This window comes from Platalea leucorodia, assembly GCF_965183815.1.
Source record: "Platalea leucorodia genome assembly, chromosome: 7".
Taxonomy (NCBI): domain Eukaryota; kingdom Metazoa; phylum Chordata; class Aves; order Pelecaniformes; family Threskiornithidae; genus Platalea; species Platalea leucorodia.
The window spans coordinates 47,393,014-47,409,170 of record NC_138829.1 but is presented as its reverse complement, the minus strand read 5'-3'; the positions used below and the strand labels follow the sequence as shown (position 1 = coordinate 47,409,170).

Genomic DNA, 16,157 nt, shown 5'->3' with positions numbered 1-16,157 from the left:
GTAGAGGGAAAAAGGGCATAAAAATGGTGTATAGACAGTGATTTTAGCTGGTATCTTCCTCGCAGGTGAAGGGAGGAGATAGAAGTCTCAAAACTACAGGCCTGTGTAAATTCTGCAGCATCACAAATAAGTCCACAATAACACAAATCACAGAAAAACGGGTAAAGCAAACACCATATTTATCTGAGAAGGTATTCAGCTTTTAAAGCAGGGGAGGGAAAAGTTGCCGTAGGAAGGAATATCTCAGGACTCTGTCCCTCATGTAAATGGCTTTTAAAAAAAAATTAGATTTCAATATATGTAAAATAAATTATTTTTTTCTTTTTTAATATAAGATCATGCCATTTGCAGATTAAATGTTGCTAATAAGATGGAGCATGCAGCAGTATACAGGCCTCTAAGAACTGAAAGCCAGGTCTGGACAATCTAGTACTTCGATTGACCATGTATCGAGCTAAATTTTGATGTGTGTACCTGACTTATCAAAAACAATTTTGAGGACTCTAATTAGAATGTAATAGGAGTTTTTAAAATGCTTTTCAGACCAAGAGATACAAAGCCTTGTCAGGGTGAGATAATTTGAATGTGCAGAAATGTGTCTAAGGATATAATAATTTTAATCTATTCTCTCTTATGCTATAGGGAGCGTGGCACAGCCCCTGTTCTGGACAGAAGGATGGCCGTCCAAGGGAAGCGAGCATCACTTCTCAGGTAAGGTGCTGTTACTGACGGCTTTCGCGATAGAGAGAAAATAACTTTTCTGTTTGGATTAAATAATACCTGACCTTTTGGCCTTTTCAGTTTTGGAGTTTATTGACATTTCAGACAAACTCAAATATTTTTGGTTTGTTTTGAGAGAGGTGAGGAGGCAAAGTGTTGTGAAGGAGGGAAGTTAATGCCAAGTCCTCCTGAAGTCTGGTTGGTTGCAGGAGAACAGCAGTGCTGACAGTGGTATACTGGATTTTCCCATTAAAAGATGCAAATGATAGGATGTTATAGAAAGATAGATGTATTTGTGAGCTGTGGTGTGTGTTTCAGTTCACCTCATATCAGAATAGCAAATAAATTGGAAGTGGATGCTGTAATTTATGGTTGGTCAAAGACAGGGCTGAAAAAATTAGTTCTTTCTAATTGTACGTGGCTTTATTGTGTTGACAAATATATTGGATGTGGTAGCAATTAAAAATAGTCTGTTTTGATTAAGTTGAAGGAACGATACTTGTTTTTAAAGCATGCTGGTTAATTAAGCAAGAGTCAGGAAATGGCATAAAACTATAGATAGGATGCTTTTTGAGAAAATGCAACTCCTTGAGGTCAGATTAGTCAATAAGTAAAATTTTCTGATTAGGAAAGAGGCTATATTTCCGAGATATTTTATACTTTGTGTAAGCTTATTATACACCCAGAGAGAGAGGAGCTGTGTTAAGTGTTGGACTTGCTGTTGTATTATGGTACATCACTTGTTCTTTCTGTTTTGAATTGTTGATTCAGCTCTGATAATTTAGACAAGAGACAAATGTAAATTCCATTTACCAAATGGGATGTTTGTAGCATTTAAAAAAGAGAGAGATTAAAAATGGTTAGAAGTCTCTAAAATTTATAATGTTGTTCTGTAGCCTTTTAAAAAGCAAAAATCCAAATAATAGTATTTCCAGTGGCAAAATAATATACAATATCTAAAAACAATATAAACTGCTGTTAGAAGAGCTTTGAGATAAACAATACGTGAAGATAGGTAGCTAGGATTTTGCAGTATTTTTCTTCCCCTAGTCTCCCTCCTTTTTGGCAAGGAAAAATGAAAGATTTATTTTCAATATAAAAGGAATAAACAAATAAAATTGGAATGAAACATTATGCTTGATATTTGGTGAAATTTGTTTTCTTAAAAGTATTTTGGTTTTTAAATGTAAGTGCTGTGAAATAGTTCAGATCTCAAAGTTTGTGGGCAGAAAATGTTTGAGCTTCTTTGTTCATACCTGAGGAATCCATTTTAGAAGTCCTTTTTCCCCTGTTTGCAAAATGCATTTTTATTAGATCTATGTATTTGGGTTAAGACTTACTTAAAATTACTTAATTAGGTTATACTGAAATTCTAAGTGATTTAAAAAGAGGGATTATGGTAATATGACAAAACATAACACTATTTTCATTGAAATCCTTAAATAAAGCCCTTTTAACATGCCAATTTTAAAAATCTATAAATTTGGGGTGTTGAAATAGTACAAAATACAAGAAGGCCGAACTCATAATGGAATGTATAATCCTGTACCAGTGAACAGGGATTTTGTAGGTACGTCTGGAACATGGGAGGAGGTCATTTACACCTTCAGTTTGGTTTTCAGCATTTCTCTTGTGGTAGTGTCCTTTTTAAGACTTTATTATATGTATGTAAAATACTTCTAAAATGTTTGTGGTTGATTTTTAAAGAGAAAATGTAGAGAAAGAGGTAACAGTGTAGGTGCGCTAAGCTAGATGGCAATTGATCGTGTTTTCCCAGGAAATTTTGAAAAATATGCCAAAGTAAAAATTGCCACAGTAAGGAATAAATTCTAAATAATTGTATTTGTGCTGTTTGGAATAGCATGGCTGTGAATTGTCTTTAAAAACCTCCTGTAAATGTCTGAAAAACAGTACAACATAAAAAGGCTTTCCAATTGTGTTTTCTCTGGATAAAGCTGTTGGCTTGTAGGCTGATTTAAGGAACAAGGTATTAAAAAATAAGCTTAAAAAAAAGAGCTATATATGTGCTTTTCTTATCGATAAGGTTTTTCTTAAAAAAAGGAAAACGTATATGTGTTTCTTTCCTCTGTGTTGTTTATGGTCTGAAATAAATAATAAATTTGTAGTGATTTATTTTTTAAAACAAAGTATTTGTATGAAAAATCTGGCAGTAGGTTTGTTTTACTTAGTATTTTAATTTTGGAGAAATAGCAGAATGTTTCTGGATATTTGCATTTGTTTCAGAGGTTGGAGCATAAGCCAGATTTCTGTGTAGTCTGTCAGGCAGTTACACGTCTGAGCATGTTACAGTTTGTAGCACTACAAATTAGAGCCATTTGACTTGTATTTGCTGCACGAGGCTTTCATAAAAAATATGGCAAATAAAATAGATGTATAGGGGACGAGCTCTGCGTGCGCGCGGGGGGCGTCTCGGGGCGCGGGTGCTGAGCCGCGGAGGGGGGCCGGGTGAGACCCAGTGGGTTTTACTCTGAGGTGCTGCTTCTGCCTGAACTTGGGCTGTCTGCCCCCGTCCCTCCTCTTGCTTACTTTAAAAATGGATTCTGACTCTCCGGGTTGGTTTTTTTTAGTTCACAGCGAGTTAGTTGTATGCACATCATTTGCTACGTATTTTAACAGAGGAGCTGGAAAAGTGCTGTCTGTGTTAGTCATACGTATACTGAGCACCTATATGAAGGGTATATGGGAAGGAGGACAAAACATGATAGCGTGACTGAGTTTTCACGTTACTTGCAATGCAGGATAACCCAGCATTTCCTGGTAACTTTGTCCCAAAGTTTTATGGGGGTTGTAAGGCTATTTTTGAGTTAATTTACTTATTACAATTTGTCTTTTGAAACAAAAATTTAAAAAAACTCAAACAGTTGGAAGAAGGTATTTCACCTGCTTGTTATTAACTGGCAGGGAGCGGGCAATTAATACCACGGCCGCCGGTAACAAACAGCAGTAGCTGGGACCAGAAAGCACACTGCAGGAGTGCAGAGCCCTGCCACAGCATCAGCGGGCCGGGCCGGGCCGGGCCCCTCGGAGCAAGCACCGCCGCCGGGCCGGGCCGGGCCGGGCCGGGGGCGGCTCTTCCTCCGGGGGCCGCGGAGGAGCCGGGCCGGGCCGCGGGCGGCCTGGCGGCGGAGGGCCCGCCGCAAGGAAGTGCTGCGACGGGCGGGGGGGCCGGGCGGGCGGCGAGGGGCCGGCGGCTGCGGCGGCGCCTCGGCGCCGCAGAGGGTTAACGGCGGCGGGGCCGGGCAGGCTGGGAGTTGTAGGCGCCGCGGCATGCCGGGAGCTGTCGTAAACGCCGCCGCGGCGCCCGCCCGGCATGGCGGGCCGTCTCTCTCCCGCCAGGCGGGAGCGCGGTCCGGCCGGGCGCCCCGGGCCCGCCTGCCCTCAGCCGCCGCGCTGGGGCTGCCCCTGCCCGGCCGGCGCCGCTCGAGGAGCGCTGGCTTCGTCCCCCGCTCCGTGAGGACCAGCCCCGGGGCGCTGGCGCGGCGCGGCCCGGCCGGCCTGCCCGCCTCAGGCGCCGGCAGGTCAGTGGCGGGTTTGCCCCTTTCCCCGGAGCCGGCCGGGCCGGGCGTGTCCGGCGGGCCCTGGGCTGCCCTGGTGCCGGCGGAGGCGCCGGCCCGCCGTGCCCGCCGGGGAGCGGGCGGGGGCCGGGCGGCTGGCCCCCCCCCCCGCCGCTTTCTGCCCGCGAGTGAGCTCCCCGCGGCGGTGCCGGCCGTGCGCTGCGGGGCGCCCCGGGCACGGGCACCCACCGGGCGGGCGAGGGCCCGTCGGCGGTGGGGGCGGAGGATCAGGCCGAAAGCCGGCCCCGGCGGCCGCGGGGCGCTCGGCCTGGCCTGGCGGGCAGCCGCGCTCCGCCGCGGCACCGTGCCGCAGGGCGGCGGGGCACCGGCCCGGCAGGGCCTCCCTGCGGGCTCCCCCAAAGCCTCGTCCTCCCAAGCGGGAGTTTGCTTTTCTTAAACAACAGATGCGGCTCCTCTGCACGGCTCCCGCTCGGGGCTCGGCGTCCCCCGGGCGCTCCTGCCGTCCCGCCGCACCTGTGGCTGCTCGGGGCCCCGGCCGAGGGGCTGGCTCACGGGCTGGCAGCCTCTGCCGAGTTCTGCTTCCATTTTCTGGTGAGCTCTGCATCAGACCGAAGAGCCGAGCGTTCCTGTGGCCGCCCCCGGAGTCAGCTTGCTCGGGGAGCAAACGCTGGCCCGTGGCAGGAGGGGGTCCCAGGCTTTACCTACAAGTTTGTTTGTTTTGTTTTATTTTGTTTGCTTGTTTTTTAACGTGAAAGGGAAGAATTAAGATGCATGAAAGTGCTGAAGTCTGTTGAAGTTATGGAGGGACAAACCCAGGAAGCGAACAGGACTTGGTAGTCTACCTGATAGCACGGTATTTTCTCTGAGGACAAAGCAGGGAGGGAAGAAAAAAGAGGAAAAATATTACATGTTCATTTAATTTATTCTAATAGTGTCCACAAAGTGCAAGATCAGCATCTAGTTAAACGTTACGATGTTTTAAAGGGATTTGTTAATTAGCTGGAGGTACCTTATTTTATGTATGAAAGGAATGATAAATAATAGTATGTGAAATAAATCAGTCTGAAGTGACTTTGATAAACTTTGGTTGGTTGATTGTTTTTTTTTTTTTCCTCCTTAATTTTTGAAGGCAAGTCTTGAAAGGTGGCGGTGCCATGCGTCAGCAGTTAGCTGAACTTGGGGCTGAGCATGCTTAAACTTCTCACGGGAATGGAACGGGAAAGATTCTTGTTAGGTGCTTTATTTTTATTGGTAATAGTAATCCTCTTGAAATGCAGAAGAAAACATGATTTATTTGTTAACTAATAAATGAAGGTGTGCAAAGAAAATAACACTGCTGAGATCAAACGAAAAAGGGAAATATGCCGTAGTAGGTTTGTTTTCTCTTGCACATGTTACAGTTCAGTTCTGAGAGGTGGTATGTGAGGAGGTCTACAAACATTCTTGTGTTTGTGTCAGAAAGCACGTTAGATTTTACCACTGGTCATCACCTGAAGTACAGTCCTTAAAGTACATGCAGATGGGTGTAATTCTTGGAAGAAAGATAGCAAAGAAATGAAACGTATATATGTATTTTTTTTTTAGAGAAGCTATTGTTCTAGTGGAGAAAAAAAATGCTGTTTTCCTTATAAAAGAAACTGTTGGTTAGACACAAGGGATAAATAAGTGCCTGCTTTGTAACCCCTGGTGCTTTGGACTTGCAGAGTTGAGCTGTTGAAGATGACTTGAGATACAAAATTCTGTCCAGAACAGAATAAAATATAAAGGTTCTAGACAAGGAAAATGTGAATAATGTATTGTAATGTGTTTTAAACTTATTAGCGTATGGCCCACTCTATTCCCGTCTGAAAAGAACCATTGCAGTTCTTCAATAGGAAATTAATTCTACTGAATTCTGTTTTCTTATTTCAGTGGCAATGGAAGTGCATTAGCACAATAAATACAATATATCCCCTTTCCAAAAATGTACAATCTAACTTTTAAATACTCTATAAGCAGTGGAAGCTACATGTAAAGGGGGCCAAATAGTTGAGAGTACCCAATGGAAAGACAAGATATGTAATACAGATGATCTCATCTGATAGCCATAGCTTAGCTGTAGAACAGTTTTTTGAAGGGCAAAATAAAAGACACCGAGAAAAACGAAAGGTGGGATGAAATGCAGCATAGTTTTAGCAAAAACAGACTGTGCCAGACTAACTTGTTACCGTACGCTAGGATTTTCTAGACGGAGGAAATACACTATGTGAGTGTATGTGAGAGAATGTACTGATGGAAAGGAGGCCGTGAACTGGATTTTTCAAAGACTATATTGGAAATTATTTAATTTTTTTACTTAGTGACACTAGTGAAAAAGTAGAACTGTGGTGATAAAATCTTACAACACAGAACTGGTGGACTGCGTCGATAGAGAGGAGGATTTGAATATCCATGTACCAACAAGGTGAATCAAAACTGAGATTAATAGAATTAGATGAGATTTAGTGATGCAAACAGAAGTAATCGCAATTTATTCTAGAAGAGCTCATCACTTTAGTGGTGAATTGGTACTCCATGTAGTAGTCAGGAGCAGAAGGATAGCACACTGCTATGTGATGTGGCTGAGAAAATTAAAAAAAAGATGGTGTCCTAGGAAGTATTAGAGGAGGGGTTTCCCATACGTATAGAAAATATTAATGTCAAAGTAGATGGCATTAGCGAGACCTTATCTGGAGCCCAGCTATCACCTGCGTTCAGATAAATGGATTGGAACAGATGCAGAAAAGGACCACGCGGGTGTTAAGAGGAATAGAGAGACTGTTAACAGAAAGACACAAAAGTGATAATTACACAGTTTTTATATAGGGGAGGAGAATAATTATGTGAGCTCAGGATTAGAGTAAACAAGCAAAACAAATGCGTATAAAGGGAATAATGAGCACAGTTTGCTGGAAATTACAGGAGGAGTTCTAACTATCAGACCACCGATATTCTGGAGCGGTTTCAAATGAGAAAGAAGTTTAAATTTCTTTTTAAGTGAAGTTTGATAAATCCAGAAAAGAGCGTCAACATTTGGTTCTGTGTAGTAGTGGGGAATTTGGCTCAGGAATCCTGGATATCCCCTCCCTTAATTCTGCATTTGCATGCATCAGTAAGATGGATTCTGAGATGGATAGATACATTTACAGTGGGCCCATTTTGAAAGTGCTGCTGGTTTTTGTCATCTTAATTTCTGTTTTCATTAATCAAGTTCTTTTCTTCAGGCTCCTTACTAGAAGCAGAGTAGTTTGGTTCTATTTGCTATCTAACTGCTTATCACCTGCATGCTCTGAATTGTGCTGGCAGAAGAGAATCGATGATGTTCTTTACCTCACTGACTTTAGCAGTGGGAGTAAACAAACTGGTTTGGACACCGCGGTTGAAGGTGTACTCAGGCAGTGCGGCCTGACTTCTTGTCCCTGGATGGGCTATTTGTAGAAGTCTTCATGGAACAATTTTTAGGAAAGTATTTAAATGAAAAACTTAAAGTCATCTAGGGCAAGCCAATACTGCATTCTGAAATGTATGTATAATCAGCTCCCTTGGGATGTTACCTGAGACCTTGTATCTTTTTTTCTGCCTTTTAGACTGTATAGTTTTTACATACAGCACTTAGTGCAGCACTGAAGAATTAACAGAAGAACCTTAAAATTCAAGAACATTGCTTTTCAGCAAGGCTACTGTGCTCTAGGCAGACATTTTAGGTTTTTACTTGGCATTTTTGCTATTTGGGAAATCTCCACAAAGCAGGGAGTTAAGCAATCATGGCTCAGCCATCCATTTTAATTTTATTTTTCAGTCCACACCTATCGCAGGTTATTCAAAGAGAAAGAATTTATTTTAAGGCGGTAACTTCCCATTCAGTGGTCAATAGAAAATTAAGTGATGGAATCAATCTAATCATCAATGTACGCATTAAGTGCTACCAGTGGCACTTTCACTAGTTGCTGAAGCAGAGGAGTGAATGGATTATAAGGATTAAACTTCCTTCATCCCCCTAGAGGTGAACAAGTCATGTGAAAACGGAAGGCTCATTTGGTAGGAGACGGTATGAAAGACTTGGAAGACAAAAAAAGAAATACATATGATCTCTGAATGGTTTCTTGCACATTTTTTTCTATAATAGATGGTGGGATATGAGCTACAGACAGAATCACAAAGCTTCCAGGGCAGAAATGTGACTGTAAAGTGATTCCATGAGTATGGAATGAAACACGCTTGATCGTTACTTAACCTGGATTCCTGAAAAATATTTTTCTCTTCCATCATAAGTCTGATTCTTTAAAGAAAATTATTCCTATTCATAGCAGATGCTTTCTCTTGTTCTTTTCTTAACCTTATTGAATTGGAAAGAAGTCATGGACTTTTCCACTGAAATGGTGGGAACACAGTGTTAGGACTACAGCAAAGGAAAATTTTCTGACCTGACTTGCCCATGTCATCGTACAAGGCTTTCCGCTGCAAAAAGAGGCACCTCCACTAGTGTCACCAGTTTTTTGTTCTCTTGTGCTGTATTATGTCTCTTGAAGTACTACTGACTGGAGGAGCAAATTCATGGAAGTGAGAAGCATTCATGTGATCAGGTTGATAGTTACAGTCTTGTGATTCAATAACAAAAGTAAACCAGCTAATATTGTAATATTAAACAAAAACAAGGTGTTAGTGCTGTTATTACGAGTAGGACAAATTCCATTCTTTTGCTGGTTTTATATAAATAAGTCTGGGAGGAATGGGTACACATGTATACTCACACACACACATATGTATGTATACACATACACCTGCTTTGCTGCATGTGCTGGCTGATGAACAAAAATAGCAGAGGATCAATATATAACATACTGGGAACTTACACACTGAACAAAATCAAAGTATGCCAGGGCTTGGATTGGTAGCAGTAGACTGGAAAAGGGACGGTTCACTGCAGCCTGCAGCAGCATTTTTTTTTTATTATTGTTGTTGTTGTTTGGTTTTTGTTATTATTTGTAGAAATGCTTTGGAGCTAGGTCATCGCTGCTGTAAATCTGCAGATTTTCATTGATGTTTCGAGAGGGATAGTAATTTACGCGCCCTGAATAGATGGCCTTCTGGGTGGGGATGTTATTGTGGTGTCTTTGGTCTTAGATCATTTACTTCCTCTTATTCCCAGAAAGAAAAAACAGTTGAAGGAGAGGTAACGATAAGCTCCTCCCATAGGAAAAAGAAAAAAAAGCTCGGTACCTCTAAAATGGTTGTACAGTTGGTAAAAAAGCTGTTGGATGTTGTTGTTACAGCAGCATCTATAGGAATAGAAATAGCAAGAGGAGAAATAGGAATTTTGGCATTCCCCTGGTCTCTCTCCAACTTGTGAAAATCCTGGGGTGGAAGCAAAGGCCATCTTTTGGAGCTACTTATTTTGTTTTCTGTAGTACCTTCGTATAGAGAAACTTCTCAAAATTTAATCGAAGAAGAATAACTAATAAGTAAGTAGGATAAAACTATTATTTGTACTCGTTTCAGAGTGGCGATGGTCATTTCTGTCTCAAGTGTTTCCGTGGAAAGGGAGTCCAAATGATTGCTACTGTTCTTATTGCAGTATTCAGGTAGATGACAGCTTGGCATAACTCGAAATGAGTTTTGCTCTCCCACCATCAAGCACGAAGAGGCATCGAGTTAGAGAAGCCAGACCTCACCTGTTTGACCAAGGCAATATTTTACTACCGTGAATTCTCCAACATAATATCAGCCTTTAATACTTTGTTTCCTATTACCATCCAGAACATCTCGTTGCCCTCTCGGCATCTAAAGATAAAGCTTAGGCCCCCCAAATCACCTGCTCAGGTGCCATCTAACTGTGAGAGGACCTCAGTTCCCGCCCCCAGCTTTCTCTGCCTGCCGAGGTCCCGGCGACGTTAGCGCGGGTGAGCAGTGCGTTTGCGCTGGGCTGTGCCAGCACGGCGCTCCCCCGACGGCGTTAGCGGGCGTCTGTCCTGCCAGGTCTCCTGAAGCAGGTCGGCTGCGGTTGGGCCTCACGAAGTGAGACATGCTGTGCATCAGTGGTCTGCCAGTTCTAGTGTGTGAGACGCGGAAACCTGAAGTTCAAATCCCATACCTACCTCAGCAGATATCTCCTAAGAGCTCATGCTTCGTTCCCCCCAGGACCTCTGAGGTGTTTGGAGAAGATGGGTATGGGATGAGTGTGCGTGTTGGAAGAACTGTTACTGTTTGGGCGGGAGAGAGTGCAGTGCCAAATCGCTGAAGCCGATGGTTAGGGCAACCATCTGCAACGATGGGTACTTGGGATCCAAATCCTTGTTGTAATGGGGAGCAATACGCGATCCTGGGAATGACCAAGTCTCCCAGGATATTTTTAAAATGCCAGCTTTAATTGTTAAAACTTCAATGGTAGAACTCTTTAGGAAGTCTGGAAGCTGGATGTTTTAAAGAAGTAGGGAGAATTTGAAGAAAAAAATACAGAAGCATAATTGTGTGCTAAAGATAGGAAACAGATCTTTTGCTCTCAGCTTCTGTCCCTGGTAGAGTCCTAGCTGAACTCTCTGCCTTCACGTTTCCTCATGTGCAAACTAGGATTGATACATCGTACTTAACGGGCATTCTTCAGAGCCTAATTCATGTTTGTGAAATACTGGGAGTGGCCAAGACAGAGTCTTCTAGAAGTACCGGCTTATGGCAGGGGCACCAGAACTGTCTGGCAACTGGATCTTTAAGGAGACACTTGAGGAAGACGGATTTTTTAAAAGGATATGATGGCAAAGCTAGTCCACTGGGATATGGAAGAGATGAAGTAGTTGGGTGGAAGAGAGGAAATGTCGCGTGATTTCTGTCCCATGGATATGAACCAGCTCGTGCTAGGCGGACTCTCTCAGGGACAATAGATGCATTGGAGGGAGGGCTGGAGACACAATCTCACATTCAATATACTCCACAAAAGGATGCAGTGAAAGAGGGTTGAGTGTATATAATACAGTGCAGTGGATGAACAATAGGTTATAGATGGGGAGACAAAGGTTTATTATCAAATGTAGTCCATCATCTGGGTCTGAAAGTGAATGCATCATGCAAGGTGACACCGAGTGTTGGCAGTGGTGTGAGGGACGCGCATTCCTGAACTTTGTTCGTTTTATGTGGACAAGTATCTGTATCACTTATCTACAGTTACGAAACTAGGTAGCAGAGACATCAAGGATTAAACAATGAGAACACAGTATTTGGTTTCTACAGATGATATTTTCAGCTCCAAATCAATACATTTCAGTGGGTTGTAGAATTGGAGAAGGTTAATCTTCTGTTGCCACAGCTTATATTATGTATCTCCACTGAACACATGCCGCACTTGAATTTGCAGCATGCACAACTATTAGAATTTTTTTTGAGAAGTTCTTGATTTCCAGCGTTGCTGGTGATTTAAAAAAAAAAAAACCAACAACTTTATATGCATGTCCTACTCAAGTCTTTCCTTGGTTTGCATGATGAGAGGGTCTGGAGCTCCCCATCGTAGGCACTTCTGAGAACTCTAAACGGGAATGGCAACAAAAAGAGGAATTTTGAGATTTTGCAAGAGACTCAATTGTTAATCCATAGTAGGTAAAAGTGAAAAATCCCTGTATAAAGTACTAGAAGTTTGTAGTGCCATTTGCGTTTTTTCCTGTTCTTCTTAAGGGGAATTGTACGGACCCTCTCATAAAGAGCAGTGTGCATCTGCGTAGCATGTTAAACTTACAATCTGTAGACTCAACTGGTTAACATGCCAACTACTGTCTTGCTTTAGGTTCTGTTTAGCTTCCATTGCTGCCCCAGCCCCTCCAGTCCCGCTGGCTTTCCCTCCCATCATTGTGGCTGATGGAAACCCAGTTATTCCGAGTGCTGCGTAACAGCTTCAACCGAGAGCGCCTCACCCAGCCCATGTCTGTGCCGTGCTGTTAAGACACTTCGCTGGTGCAAGCCCTTTCAGACAGAGGAGGGAAAACTGTTTGAGGTGTCTTGAGAGATTTATTGGCGTGTCCAACTGGTTCCTGTAGAGTTCTTCACTTAACAGGATGGACAGCGTAGATCCCATTCTTAGGCATTCTACTTTTTGCTTTCAGTGTGCACCGAGGCAGGGTGTCTTAATTTGGGGCTGCGGATTTAGGCAAAGGCACACTGCAGTGCTCAGCACCGCAACAGCCAGGCCCTTTATTGAATCTGGCCTCACTGCAATAAGTGTGAGTAATGGTAAGAGAGGCATGAGAGCAGAATGACTGTACAGGAGGGAGAGCTGCACTTGACTTGCTAGAATGAAAAACATATTTGTAAAAGGATAAAATTAGTGCTGGGTACAAGAATGCCATTTAATGAAACAAATGACTACACCTCTTCTCAGCGGCAGGAAAAAAGTGAGACATCAGAGATAACCAGCAGTCCCCCATCCTGCTCTCAGGGTTGCTGCAGAGTAGATGGCACCGCCGGCTGGGCTAGCCAGGCTGGGGTGCGGAGCGGATCCCAGCGCTGAGGCCTCCCGTGTGCCGAGACCCGCTGGCCACAGGCCTCGCGGTGTGTACAGTGAGTGACTGACTTTGGCTCTCATCTGTGGGCTTGTAGTGAGAGGCGACTGCCTCCGGTACTGGGAGAGCAGGGCAGGAGGGAGGATGTGCGTGTGAGACGCGGGAACGCAGTCTCACTGAGATGTGTGATTGCTCGTGAGATACTTGTGGCAGCAAAGTTACAGAAAAACTTAATAATAAAAATTGAATGTCTCTTCTTATTGGATGCTCTTTTATCCCCTATTCTTTGTATTTCTCGTCGTTTTATTTCTCCACTCTGCTTTCTTTATGTCTCCTTTTGATGTTTTCCTCTGTAGTTCTACATCCTTATTTTTTGCTCATTTTTATTTACTGTTGCTTTTTTGCTCATGCACGTCTTTACTCCTTTAGCTTTCCTAAATACTTTCTCCTTTGTCTCTCTTGTGATCTGTCATACAGTTTGGCTGCCTTCCATGCGATGGAGCAATGTAGCTGAGTTGTGGGTTGACTTAGGCTTGCATCACCACCCTGAACCAGATTGCATCTGCCGTTTGCATCTGGAACTGACTACGTGCCCGAACTGATAAAAGATGCTGTGGAAACATGGATCTCTGGGGCCTTGGCAAGGTATCCTCATATACATGTGTGTGCATGTTGATGTGTGAGTACATTCAAAATGCCCGTCTCTTCCATCAGCTCAGCTGACTGGGTGCTCCTTTGGGCTTTGCAGCAGCTTGTGGGAAATGGGAACAGACCTGCAAAGCTTGTGGGAAGACTGGGATTAACCCTGAAAAGGGGGGATATGCCTGTTGCCCAGGAATGTGTGATGACCATAAGCAAGAGATCCAAAACCCCTCACTTGACCTTTGTATAATTCTTTCCCTTCCAGTGAGTCCCTTTCCCTGCCTGTGACTCATCTTCTAAATGTAGACTGTAAGCCTCTCAGAGGACTGCCTTTCTCTCTGAACAGAGTAGCATAAAAAATAGCAACGCCGTTGAATAACCAGTATTATTTTTTTAACACAAAAAACTTGAGGACTGCCTTGCTGTACCTGTGTTCCTCTGTCAAGGGATTTATCGGTTCCCCAAGAGAACAGCGGAGCAAGTTCTGTTCTGACCCACAACAAGAAGGTTGCTGAGACAAGAGGTCTCAGGAGCAGCACAACTGCAGTACAGTGGGCAGTAGACGTTATAATAAAAGTAGGCTCTGACAAAGCACAGCAAATCTTTCCTAGCACTCGCATACTTCCTCCCCTGTTTCTGACCCATTTGTGATTGGCAGCATCTCCGTGGTAACTGCAGGGTGGGTTACATGGACCTCCAGTAGGAGGTTGCCTGCTCCCTTCAGCAGGTTGCCCAACACCCGTCTCCTTTTTTCCAGCCTCTACATATGCTGTCCAGCCGCCCAGTCCACTTCTGGTCTCAACACTTGGTGACCCTGGTGATCTATGGTTACCTTCCATCCATCGCCTCAGCTCTTATTTTGTCTTTGACTTGTAGCAGATCTCTTACTAGAGCCAAACTGGTTCCTTTTCTCTTTTCAGATGCTTTTCCCGTATCCTGTCTCTTTATTGCCTGCTCCTCTGGAAGACAAAAGAGTGAGAATCAGCGGTGTGTTGTTTGAGAAGTGCTTTGACAGCCAGAAGAAAATAGTGCGAAGTGGCCACAGCAAGCGCATGCTCTTTCTAACAATTTACAATTGCACTATGATCCCAATGAGGAGTGATGCTCGAACCTCCTTCTGATTACCTGTGTTCTTTTCTCTTACCCTAACAACGTTGTTTCTTTCCAACACACGAGTGTTCACGCAAAAATGCCAGGATTCTCCATGCAGATTAAAGTCGATTTACAAATTAAGGAAAGGCTGATATGGAACAAAAGGAAAATTAAATTATCGCAGCAATTTTGCACTTCCTTGCAATCAAAGTCCTGTCTTTGGCAGGTGTTATGTAGGATACATACTCAGTGGGGCCTATGAGAATTTTCCTGGTGTAAAGACTGCAGGAATCAGCCCTAGCAAATCACACTATTGTAAAAATGGTGGCCAGTAAGCAATAGGTGGGCTCTCTGGGGAAAAAACAGGAAGAAAACTCTGTGAGAGCTTGGTCCTCTGCAGTTTCACCTTTCACAATTGAGTGACTGACAAACAAAAGAAAAAAAAAAAAGGTGAGCTAAATCACCGTGAGGATGGATGCCTCCTGTTGTGGAACAGAACGAAATCCAGTGATGTGCTCCCTCCCATTGGATCTGATACAACTGCTGTATGATAAAGATTAATTTCTAAAAATGAACCGTAAACCTATAGGTCAGCCATTAAGACAGTGACTTGACAAATTTTTCATTGCAAAGTGTATGATAGTTTCATGTCTTTAATCTGCATCACTGCAGAGAGCGTACTGTTGAATCCAATGAAGTTTGAATCCCACTATGAATTTGTTTTCCACAAGTAGGTTATGCACAGAAACCTTTGATTTCTATTAATTATGTATCTTTGAGTGAAAAACTATTGTGTGTGTATATATATATTTAATAACAGGAAATGTAACAAACATTTATTTTTATTAAACTAATAAAACAGGTAAACCTATCAAAGCACTTTTTCATTTAATTTCTTTGGTCTTGTTTCCCTTAGTATAAATGAGAGATCATTAAGTGCACATTGCTCAGGACACACGGTTCACTGCATCCGGTAGCTGGTGTCGTACAAAAGTGCCTTGTTTCTAAATAAGAGCTTTGAGGTCTTTGTAACTGCATCTGTTGTGGCACCGTAATCTGATCGGGCCCTCAAGGTGAAACACGCAGGGCACTACTTACCTGTTCCCTTTACGGTAGCACCTGATACAAGAGCTTTCCAGACTCTGAAAAATGCCCTGAAAAAATCCCTGCCTGGAGGAGCTCATGTCCTATGAACAACAAGCAGGCAAAGGTTAGGGAACATAGCATGGGACAAGGAGAGAGAAATGGCAGATAGCTTGTAAATCCACTCTGTTTCCAGTAAGCAGTCTGCAGGAGTGGGATCTGTAAAAGGAAGCTGGATCTGAAGCGTGCCGGGGTTGGGCGGGTCACAGCACCACAGAACGCTTTGGGAGGGAAGGGACCTTTAAAGGCCACCCAGTCCATCCCCCCTACAAGGGGCAGGGACACCTTCAACTGGATCAGGTTGCTCAGAGCCCCGTCCAGCCTGGCCTTGAATGCTTCCAAGGATGGGGCATCTACCACCTCTCTGGGAAACCTGTGCCAGTGCTTCACCACCCTCATCGTGAACAATTTCTTCCTTATATCTAGTCTGAATCGACCCTCTTTCAGTTTAAAACCACTACCCCTTGTCCTATCACTATTGGCCCTGCTAAAAAGTCTGTCCCCATCTTTCCTGTAGGCCCCCTTG

The 16,157-nt window shown here is 43.6% G+C and overlaps 1 long non-coding RNA gene across 1 annotated transcript; it reads left to right on the top strand.

The window, feature by feature from the left end:
* The first annotated feature begins 4,048 nt into the window (after positions 1 to 4,048).
* LOC309592814 lies at positions 4,049 to 15,349 on the top strand. Its single transcript, XR_014228692.1, has 3 exons — positions 4,049 to 4,259; positions 13,232 to 13,399; positions 14,317 to 15,349. It is a non-coding gene; the product is annotated as an uncharacterized lncRNA (long non-coding RNA).
* Positions 15,350 to 16,157: the final 808 nt, after the last annotated feature.